The following is a 10,651-nucleotide window of genomic DNA, read 5'->3' on the forward strand; positions in this document are numbered from 1 at the left end:
TGGGACATAATCTTACAATTAGAGCCAGGCCGTTTAGGAGTGAAACCAGGAAACCCTTTTTCACACAATGAGTAATGGAAATGTGGAACTCTCTCCCCCAGAAGGCTGTGGACGCTGGAGCTTTCAAGACGATGAACAATAGAAGTTTGTCAGGTAAGGGTATCAAGGGATATGGGGCTAAGATGGGTAAATGGAGTTGAGGTACAGATCAGCCTTGATCTCATTGAATGGCGGAGCAGGCCCGAGGGGCTGAATGGCCTCCTCCTGTCCCTATGTTTCCTCCCCCTTCTAGAGCTGCTGACTCAGGCTGGTGCATGGCCCCACAAGTACTGACGCAAAGCTTGACACTGAGAGTTGACACACATTCTACATAAGGGGAGACCTCACATTAGAGCCCCATCTTGTCCTGCCCTGACCTTACGCACTTTCCAATGGAGATCACTTGATAGGGTTCAGGAGCAGGAGCCTTGGTGACCTGTGCAGCCATTGGGTGAGGCAGACTTGGCTGTGATGCCCCCCATGATGGATTAGCTTGCCGACACTCACAGTCTGGGAGTGAAGGAACAGAATGTGGAACCCATGCCCCAGCGAGAGTCCACACCTTCAAGGGAGGAAAGGGGGAAATGCAGAAGGAGGAATAGTTTACTACCTGGAATGATAATCTGTATAGATATTTGTAAAATAAAATAAATAAAGTATGAGACTCCTTTTAATTATGGATAAAGAGACACACTTAAAGAAAAAAATTTTTTTGTCGGTTCCAGATGTTGGGAGTGCGGGAGTCGCCTTAGAATCATAGAATCATACAGCACAGAAGGAGGCCATTCGGCCCATCGTGCCCATGTTGGCTCTTTGCTAGAGCTATCCAATTAGTCCAACTCCCCTGTTCATTCCCCTTAGCCCTGCAAATGTTTTCCCTTCAGTATCCAATTCAGTAAAAAGAAATTTCCTCGTGTCTTGTTTTCACTGAAGTGATGCTTTGATGGTCCAGATGTTAATGCTTGTACAATACCAGCTGTGTCAGTCTGACTCGTGGAACTGGTCTGTTTGAAACCTGGTTTCTAATCTTACTTCTCAAGCCATCAATTGCACTGGCTCCTTTCTGCCGATTTCAGATGACAGGATGAACGCTGAAATGAAATATCAGCTAAGTTCGCTGATTCTGGGTGGGGTGTGGAGGGGGGTGGGCTGACCAGGGGGACGTCTCTCTATCTTTCCTCCTTTAAGATGCTCCTTAAAACCTACCTCTTTGACCAAGCTTTTGGTCATCTGTCTAATACCTCATTATGTGGCTTGGTGTCAAATTTTGTTTGATAATCGCTCCTGTGAAGCGCCTTGGGACGTTTTACCATGTTAAAGGCGCTATATAAATGCAAGTTGTTGTTGTCATTGGGTTGTGATCTTAGACACGGCAGTGGGGCTCGAACCCACGAATCCCCGACTCAGACACGGCTGAGCCAGAGCTCACATTTATCAAATGCTTTAATGGAACAAATTAGGAAGTGAATGCTGGTTAAATCGGTAACTGGGTCCCAGCAGGGAAGGGGATGCAGAAATGGTGATTGCTGGGATTGTTTGTGGTCCTTTGGACACTGCTGCCCTCTTGTGGCCCAATATGGAATGGGCTGAATCGCGACTGCAATGAAAAGACTTTCAAGAGTGAGATCGATAGATTTTTGTTGGGTAAGGATATCAAGGGATATGGAGCAAAGGCAGGTAATTGGAGTTGAGGTACAGATCAGCCATGATCTAATTGAATGGCGGAATTATGGTGATTGGCAAAAGAACCAAAGGTGAAATGGGGAAAAACTTTTTTACGCAGCGAGTGGTTATGATCTGGAATTCACTGCCCGAGGGGGTGGTGGAGGCAGATTCAATCATGGCCTTCAAAAGGGAACTGGATAAGTAAATGAAAGGAAAAGATTTGCAGGGCTACGGGGATAGGGCGGGGGAGCGGGACTAGCTAGATTGCTCTTGCATAGAGCCGGCATGGACTCAATGGGCCTAATGGCCTCCCTCCGTGCTGTAACCTTTCCATGATTCTAACAGGCTCGAGGGGCTGAATGGCCTCTTTCTGTTCCTATAATCTCCGTGGTGACATGGAGCTTTCTTCCCCCTCCTCCCCTGAAGGCGCTCTCTCTTGCTGGGGTTCAGTTCCACAGGGACCTACAGCCCCGGAGTCACTCCCGAGGTGACTCCTCCCACTGCCCATCCTTCATGTACCAGCCGGGGCAAGGGGCCTATCCTGTCCTCATCTCGCATGGATCCCGGACAGTGATCAGGAGCCAGAACTCTCGCTGACTCTTCCCCCCCCACCCCACCTCCCTATTCCAGCTGGGATCAGCCAGCTCAGCACAGACTGGGGAAGGAAGCTGAGGTAGGGGTTAAGGGAAGAGCAAAAACACACAGCTCTGCCCAGACTCCAACCTAACGTCAAGGCAACAACAACAACTTGCATTTATATCGTGCCTTTAACGTAGGAAAATGATCCACGGTGCTTTATGGGAGCGTAAAGAGACAGAAGTTGACACCAAGCCAAAGAAGGAGATATTAAGAAATCTGACCAAAATCTTGGTCAAAGAGGTAGGAGCATCTTAAAGGAGGAGAGAGAGATAGAGAGGCGGGGAGGTTTAGGGAGGGAATTCCAGAGCTTAGGGCCTAGACAGCTGAAGGCACGGCCGCCAATGGTGGAGCGAAGGAAGTGAGGGATGGGCAAGAAGCAAGAGTTGAAGGAACGCAGAGATCTCGGAGGGTTGTAGGGCTGGAGGAGGTTACAGAGATAGGGAGGGGCGAGGCCATGGAGAGATTTGAAAACAAGGATGAGAATTTTACAATCGAGGCATTGCCGGACCGGGAACCAGTGAAGGTGAGTGAGCATAGGGGTGATGGGTGAACAGGACTTGGTGTGAGTTAGGATACGGGCAGTGGAGTTTTGGATGAGCCCAGTGTTGAAACTGTGTTTGTACTAAAACCCTTCGCAAACACACATCCTCATCTGTTACACTGAGGCTAACGACACACGAACAGTAACCCAACCAAAGGATAGTGCTTGTGGCACTATCTTCACCAACTGGGCAGCCATGTGTCAGGCGGACTGTCCGCTTTTTATAGAAGCTGCCTGATGTACATTCCATTGAGATTAATGGACTGAAATTCAGGCAGTGACGATTAATATCTGTCCCCATCAAGCTCAAACATCTCCTAAACCACATCCAAAGCACTGAGCTGCATTGCCCCTGCCAGCAATCTTCGAAGCTCTCTGAGCTACCGGTGATTGAGGCAGATTTGTTTCAAGCTGTAGTAACCGGCTGCATGACCCCAGTGTGTTGCTCCTCACTGGAGAAAGTGCAGAGAAGATCCAAGAGGATGATAGCAGAACTGAGAGGTTATACCTATCCGGAAAGACTGAACAGGCTGGGGGTCTTTTCACTAGAAAAGAAAAGGCTGAGGGTTTGATAGGGTGGACGTAGAGAAGATGTTTCCACTTGTGGGGAAGCCAAAACTAGGGGTCGTAAATATAATATAGTCACTAATAAATCCAATAGGGAATTCAGGAGAAACCTCTTTACCCAGTGGAACTCAAAACCACAAGGAGTAGTCGAGGTGAATAGCATAGATGCATTTAAGGGGAAGCTAGATAAGTATGAGGGAGAAAATGGAATGTTATGCTGATAGGGTTAGATGAAGAGTGGTGGGAGGAGGTTCAAGTGGAGCATAAACACCGGTATCGATCAGTTGGGCTGAATGGCCTGTTTCTGTGCTGTAATTTCTATGTAATTCAACACATATCTTCCTGGTCTGTAATTTTCCACTTTCCCGGTAGTTGCAGTAACAATAATTCCCAGCTGGTGGTGCTGCTGAGTCAGTGCCCATTCCTGTTCTCCTTGGCACCCTCGGCAGGCAGGTAGCGGTACTGCAGCCAAACCACAAACGAGCAACACTGGCAAGGAACTGACTGCCAAGTCGGTCAGCCTCCCACAGAGAGAGGTTGCCTGAGACCTGACAAAGGGGCACCGTTCAGGAACATTAACCTGCTTCAGAGGCCGACTGGGATGGAACGCCGGGTAAGGGAGCAGAGGGCGGGGAGGGCAGCAGTCTGGGTAAGACCTGGCCTCAGCACTGCTGGGTTAGGAGGGGAAGACATCGGGCACATTCCTGTTGGCTAAACAGTGTCCCCCTGCTGGAAAGTGGCTGTCAGCCCTGGACAGGATGGGACTCAACCTCATTGCTTGTAACAGTCTCCTGACCTGGCACACAGTGACCAGAGGGCTGAGGTACTGGGAACTGTACCCAGTGAGAGTCAGCAGGAGGGTGGGGAAAATCAGGTCAAAGTTGCTCGAAGGCCTGGTTTTGCTTTTAAGTGGAAGTAATAATTTATTGTCTGGACTTAATCGTAACCACAAGCTCGTCAATCCTGTCAGCTTCGCCTCTCCCACAAAACCACAGGATCTCACTGGCGGTTAAAACGTAACAGCCGGGGACCAGAAGTAGTGATTTAAAGATACTTTGGGGTCATTGTTCAACACTGAGAATCCCATAGTCAAAATGGCGGCTTGGGGGGTCATGTGTGAAGGAATGCTACTGTTTGGACCGAATGGATTGAGCGATGTTTTACTGATCCTCTTCAAACCTTAGCCTACTGGATTTCCTTCTTTCCACCAGTGGCGGCCGTGCCTTCAGCCGTCTAGGCCCTAAGCTCTGGAATTCCCTCACTAAACCTCTCCACTTCTCTCTCCTCCTTTAAGAGATGCCTTCAAACCTATCTCTTTGACCAAGCTTTTGATCGCCTGTCCTAATAACTCCTTAGGTGGGTCGGTGTCAATTCTCTTGTCTGACAATCGCCCCTGTGAAGTGTCTTGGGACGTTTTACTACGTTATAAATGCAAGTTGTTGTTGTAATTATGTAGAAAGATCAAGAAAGGAGGAGAGAAGATATAGATTTCTTCAGAAAGGGAGTGCAACATCCCCTCCCCTGCCCCCATGGCTCAGTGGGTGGGAGCTCTGAGCTAAACAGGTCTGGACTGTCCCAGGTTTGAGTCCTTCTCTGTGCTGATTGCAGGTGGAGCTGCTACAATTAGCCTCAGTGCCCTGGACTAGAGAGAAGAAATTCATCTCATGGTCCCTGCTCCCAATTGCTATCCAGTGGCCTCCTGCTGGGAACAGGAGGGGATGTGGGATTGAGGTCGACTATGATGGAGTCATTTCCTGGGTCACCTTTGGTCAAGGAGAAGAAAGGAGAAAACTGGAAAAAAAACAGAGAGAATCTCGTTTTCATCATGCCTGTCTACCACATGAGGCCGAGGTAGTGGAGAAACCATGTCTAACACCAGGGGGCAGCATTGTACAGGGAGAGAATTCCAGGGGTTGGTGCAGTCTGGGACCATGAATGGGAGATGTAGCTGATGCCGTTTGAATGTTGCTGTCAGGCAAATGAGAGAACGAGGCCTAAGCAGAGGCCCAGGACCTGTGAGCACGGCCGTCCCTGTGGCAACAGGGCCCACTGTTAAGAATGTCTGAGCCAACCTCCAGTGCCAACTTATAGCCCTCCAGTCAGAACATCCATTAATCCCTGCTCTGTTTTCTGTCCTTTTTCCAACTTTCTAACTTCGTATCCTAACTTGCACCAAATCCCGTTCACCCATCACCGCTGTGCTCGCTGATCTACATTGGCTCCGGCAATGTCTCGATTTTAAAATTCACATCCTCGTATTCAAATCCCTCCATGGCCTCGTCCTTCCCTATCTCTGTGACCTCCTCCAGCCCCACAAACCGTCTGAGAACTTTGTGTTCCTCCAATTCTGGCCTCTTGTCCATCCCCGATTTTCATTGCTCCACCATTGGCAGCCGTGCCTTCAGCCGCCTAGGCCCTAAGCTCTGGAATTCCCTCCCTAAACCGCTTCACCTCTCTCTCCAATTTTAAGATGCTCCTTAAAACCTACGTCTTTGACCAACCTGTCCTAATATCTCCTTCATTGGCTCGGTGTCAAATTTTGTTTGATAATCGCTCCTGTGAAGTGCCTTAGTTTTACTATGTTAAAGGTGCTATATAAATGCAAGTTGTTGTTGTTCCTGTCCGTGCTGCCACATTCCCTTTAACATAGCGTGCCATCATTTTATCAACGAGCTTTCCATGTAGCATCTTATCAAAGGCCTTTTGAAAATCCATATACACACCATCCGCTGCATTTCTTTTATCAAAACACTGTTATCTCCCTAAAGAATTCTATTAACAATTGTCACACTCGACTTGCCTTTTACTAATCCTTAATGAATCCAAGTCTTTCTCGATTGAGTATTAAGGGTGGTCACAGGACAACCATCAGGAGCAGAATTCCTGTCGGGTTTCTTTCCCCCTCCAGTAGCCCCAGGACTTTGAGGTCACGACTGCGGCCCCAGCTCAGCACAGCGGACTAGGTTCACATTTGCTCGCTCAAGTCACAAGCAACAAACAGTAAATATAACAGGCACTGCTGCCTGTTACTGCAGCTCGTACCACAGTCGGGTGAGTTCCATTAGCCCGGGCAACGTACTTTATCTCGGGAGAGGGAGGAGGGTGGCCATTCAGTAGGGGCAGACTGTGCCAGCCGATTCAGGAGGTGACTGCTAAACAAAACGATTGAGAGACACCTAGCCCCCAATATCAACTGTCCCCGCCTGGCGGAAGCCAGGTGTGGGGGTGGTGAGGTAGTTAAAATAACGAGAGTCAGTTACCCCCTCCAATCACACTGCTGCCCCCAGGCCAGATAGTCAATGTGTCCGGGTGTTTGTGTGGGACTTTGCACATACTTTTATTTAAATGAGGCCCGACCGATCTTAACAGCCCCGGCGTTGCCAGGTTCATCGCCCGCTACCGGGCACCCCCTCCTCACCCTCCCCCCCCTCCCCGTTAATATCGAGGCCAAGAAATCAGAGTGGGACAGGAGGAGGAAGGCGGACGATTTATATTCTACGCTGGAACCCATCGGATGGACCCATTGGGTCCTGTTCAGTCCCTCGTTCCTCAGACTCTTAATGAGCTCCCTCTGCTGGTTACCTGTACTACTGCTGGTCAGCAGCTTTTGTCTCTGGTCGAAATGCCCTGACCTTTATGATGAAGGAGTTTGGTGCAGGCTGAAGGAGAAAAGAAAATGGATAATTATAAAAATGCAAATGAACTCATCAGATCAGAGTTAATATTCAAACCTCCAAACATTAACTATGTTCTATCTGGGAGCCCTATATAATATAATATTAATTGGCCAGTGTATTATGAAAAATTACAAGTCTGTATCCATGCTATTTTCTGGCCTCCTGCCAGGGAATCCTGTTAATCCTCTTAATCATCTGCCATGGAGAATATTTCCTTCATTAATTTGAGGGCTGGTGTGTGTGGTGAATGAGCGATCCTCTCTATCCCTCAGTGACGACAGGCAGCTCCCAGCTAGGTCCACATTAAAGCTCCCGCTACACTGTCCCATCAAACACTCCCAGGGCAGCTACAGCACGGGTTAGATACAGAGTAAAGCTCCATCTACAATGTCCCATCAAACACTCCCAGAGCAAGTACAGCACAGGTTAGATACAGAGTAAAGCTCCCTCTACATTGTCCCATCAAACACTCCCAGAGCAAGTACAGCACAGGTTAGATACAGAGTAAAGCTCCCTCTACACTGTCCCATCAAACACTCCCAGGACAGGTACAGCATGGGTTAGATACTGAGTAAAGCTCCCTCTACACTGTCCCATCAAACACTCCCAGGACAGGTACAGCATGGGTTAGATACAGAGTAAAGCTCCATCTACACTGTCCCATCAAACACTCCCAGGACAGGTACAGCATGGGTTAGATACTGAGTAAAGCTCCCTCTACACTGTCCCATCAAACACTCCCAGGACAGGTACAGCATGGGTTAGATACTGAGTAAAGCTCCCTCTACACTGTCCCATCAAACACTCCCAGGACAGGTACAACATGGGTTAGATACAGAGTAAAGCTCCCTCTACACTGTCCCATCAAACACTCCCAGGTCAAATACAACGTTTGTAATTGGTTTTGAGCAAGAAAGGCCTGTGGCAATAAAATCTGTGTGTGCATTTGCAGAAAGGAATCGAGTGCGCTTTAAATAAGTTTGACCTTGTTTCCAGGCCTAGCCTTGGTTTGTCAGCTGTGCACAGGTACTGATATGCATTCATTACTCAGGTATGTCCCCATCCCAAAGTCACTGGGTTCAGGGCGACGTTGATTGAACTCAGTGGAATGGTTTACTTTGTAAAGTTATGCCATTCCTCACGTCCTGCTTGAGTGGCAAAGAAACAAAAAATAACCAGCCCTGTCAGATAAGAGCAGCAACTGTCACGTAGCCAGGTCAGATCTGTATATCCGGCAGCTTTTCATTAGCAGAAGTGCAGTCAGTACGTTCAAGCAGTTCCTACATGGGATCAAAATAACCCAACAGCTCAATACAGTGTCAGAAACGCAGATTGGAGCAGTGTTCTGGCAGCTGGTCCTCCCTTGTCAGCTTCTCCCCGGGAGGGAAGGTGGGAGGGGGGGAAGAGACGAGCGAGGGAATGAGCTGTAATTTGGCCCATAGGATAAAGTTGCCGCATATGGTTTATCAATGAACGAGTCCTTCACCTCTCCTCCTCACGTCCACTAGTCTGACTCTGATGTCGCTGCCCTTTTGACCGTTGTAACCAGGAGTCCTGCACTGACCGCGAGACGTGAAGCACGGCTTTTGGCCTACACCAGGACCTGCAAACTCAACTCTTCAGTCCGCCTCTTGGGTGAGACATTAAACCGAGGCCCCATTTGCCCTCTCAGATCCCATGGCACTATTCGAAGAAGAGCAGGGGGAGTTCTCCCTGGTGTCCTGGCCAATATTTATCCCTCAACCAACATCACTAAAAACAGATTATCTGGTCATTGTCACATTGCTGTTTGTGGGATCTTGCTGTGCGCAAATGGTTCCCTTGTCCACGATTTGAACCCATTTATTTTGATTGCCCAGTGCTGTGCGGATATTTTGTCTGTGGCTTCTTTGTTTCCTTTACTGCGTCTCTTAGTTTAGTTTTAAAACATCACACCCAGTGTGGGAGTTATGCAGTAATCTAAAACCAGCGTACTGGCTGTAGAGATAAGACATTTATAGAAACTGTGATGGAACAAAAAGTATTCTTAATATACAAATATTTTGATTGCAATGTTGTTAAGGAGGAGCATACTCCCAGGAATCACTTGGTCCAATCAGGAGGCTGCTCGTTTCAATCCAAACATCATTAGATCGTATCCAGGGCTCAAAACACAGAGGTTTTAATATTTACAATTTACAAAGACCAGATATCACCACAGCCCGTCTTCATAGGGTTTTACAAATATAAAAATCCTGCAGTTTTCATGTATCATCGGTTCTGGGCATGGGGTGTGAGGATTGAATGTGGACAGTGTCTGGCCAGGAGGTGTGAGGAGAGAACATGGGTCCTCCCTCCTGGTCACTAACCAGTGACCACCACTGGAAAATGCATGTGTGTGGACACCAGGTGAGGAGAATTGGGCTGCAATGCCTCCCATGGTGGAATAGCCTGCCAGCACTCATTAAGTTCAGGGGTGAAGGACGGGACACTTGAGTGAGGTATCAGAGGACCGCCCAGCAAGTGCAAGAGAGGAAGGGAGAAAAGAAGAAATGGGAGAGGGGGGGGGATAAGGATTCAGATTGCTCCCCTCCCCCTCCCTCCTGCCGTGGGACCCTGTTTGGTGAAGGGTGGGGATCAGGAAGAATATTCTGGCTGATGTATCGAGGGGTTCCCTGGTTCTACAGTAACCTCTTTGCTGATACAGACCGGCTTTGGTCTAAGGAGAGCCTGCGAGTGAGAGGCTGTGAGAGCAGGTTTTGTTTGGTGTGTGTGTGTGTGCGTTACTGCATGTTCCCATTTGGCACGGTGACAAGGCAGGTCAATCAGTTCTCGCACTCATTTCCCATCAGACCTGTCGGAGCAGTGTCAGGGTGTGTTTGTGTTTGCACAGTCCGGGTGCAGTTAGGGCTGGTCAGTGTAAGCAAATACCCGATAAAATAATGAACCTGGCCGGGCGGAACAGAATAGCTTTCAACATTCACCAACCTTGCGTGTTTAATTCTTTCTTTAGTTATTTTTCTTTAACTCCTAACATATGGGGCTGGCTCTTGAAGTGCTGGGCGGCTGAATTACAACCTCATTGGTCACTGCGTTCAGTTTGCCAGCAGGGCAACTGGGATCAGAATGCTGCTTAGCTGTAAAAATAGACTAGAAAGCTCTAGGTTCAAACTCAGTCCTGTGCTGAGTTATCCGATCTCGGCCAAGGCAGCGGTGAAAGAAAGAAAGCCTTGCATTTATATAGCACCTTTCACAACCTCAGGATGTCCCAAAGAGCTTCACAGCCAATGAAGTACTTTCGAAGTGTAGTCACTGTCGTAATGTACGAAACACGGCAGCCAATTTGCGCACAGCAAGATCCCACAAACAGCAATGTGATAATGTCCAAATCATCTGTTTAGTGATGTTGGTTGAGGGATAAATATTGGCCAGGACACCAGGGAGAACTCCCCTGTTCTTCTTTGAAATAGTGCCATGGGATTTTTTACGTTCACCTGAGAGGGTAGAGGGGGCCTCAGTTTAACATCTCATTCCAAAGACAGTA

Source organism: Heptranchias perlo, chromosome 37 (genome assembly GCF_035084215.1).
Source record: "Heptranchias perlo isolate sHepPer1 chromosome 37, sHepPer1.hap1, whole genome shotgun sequence".
Taxonomy (NCBI): Eukaryota; Metazoa; Chordata; class Chondrichthyes; order Hexanchiformes; family Hexanchidae; genus Heptranchias; species Heptranchias perlo.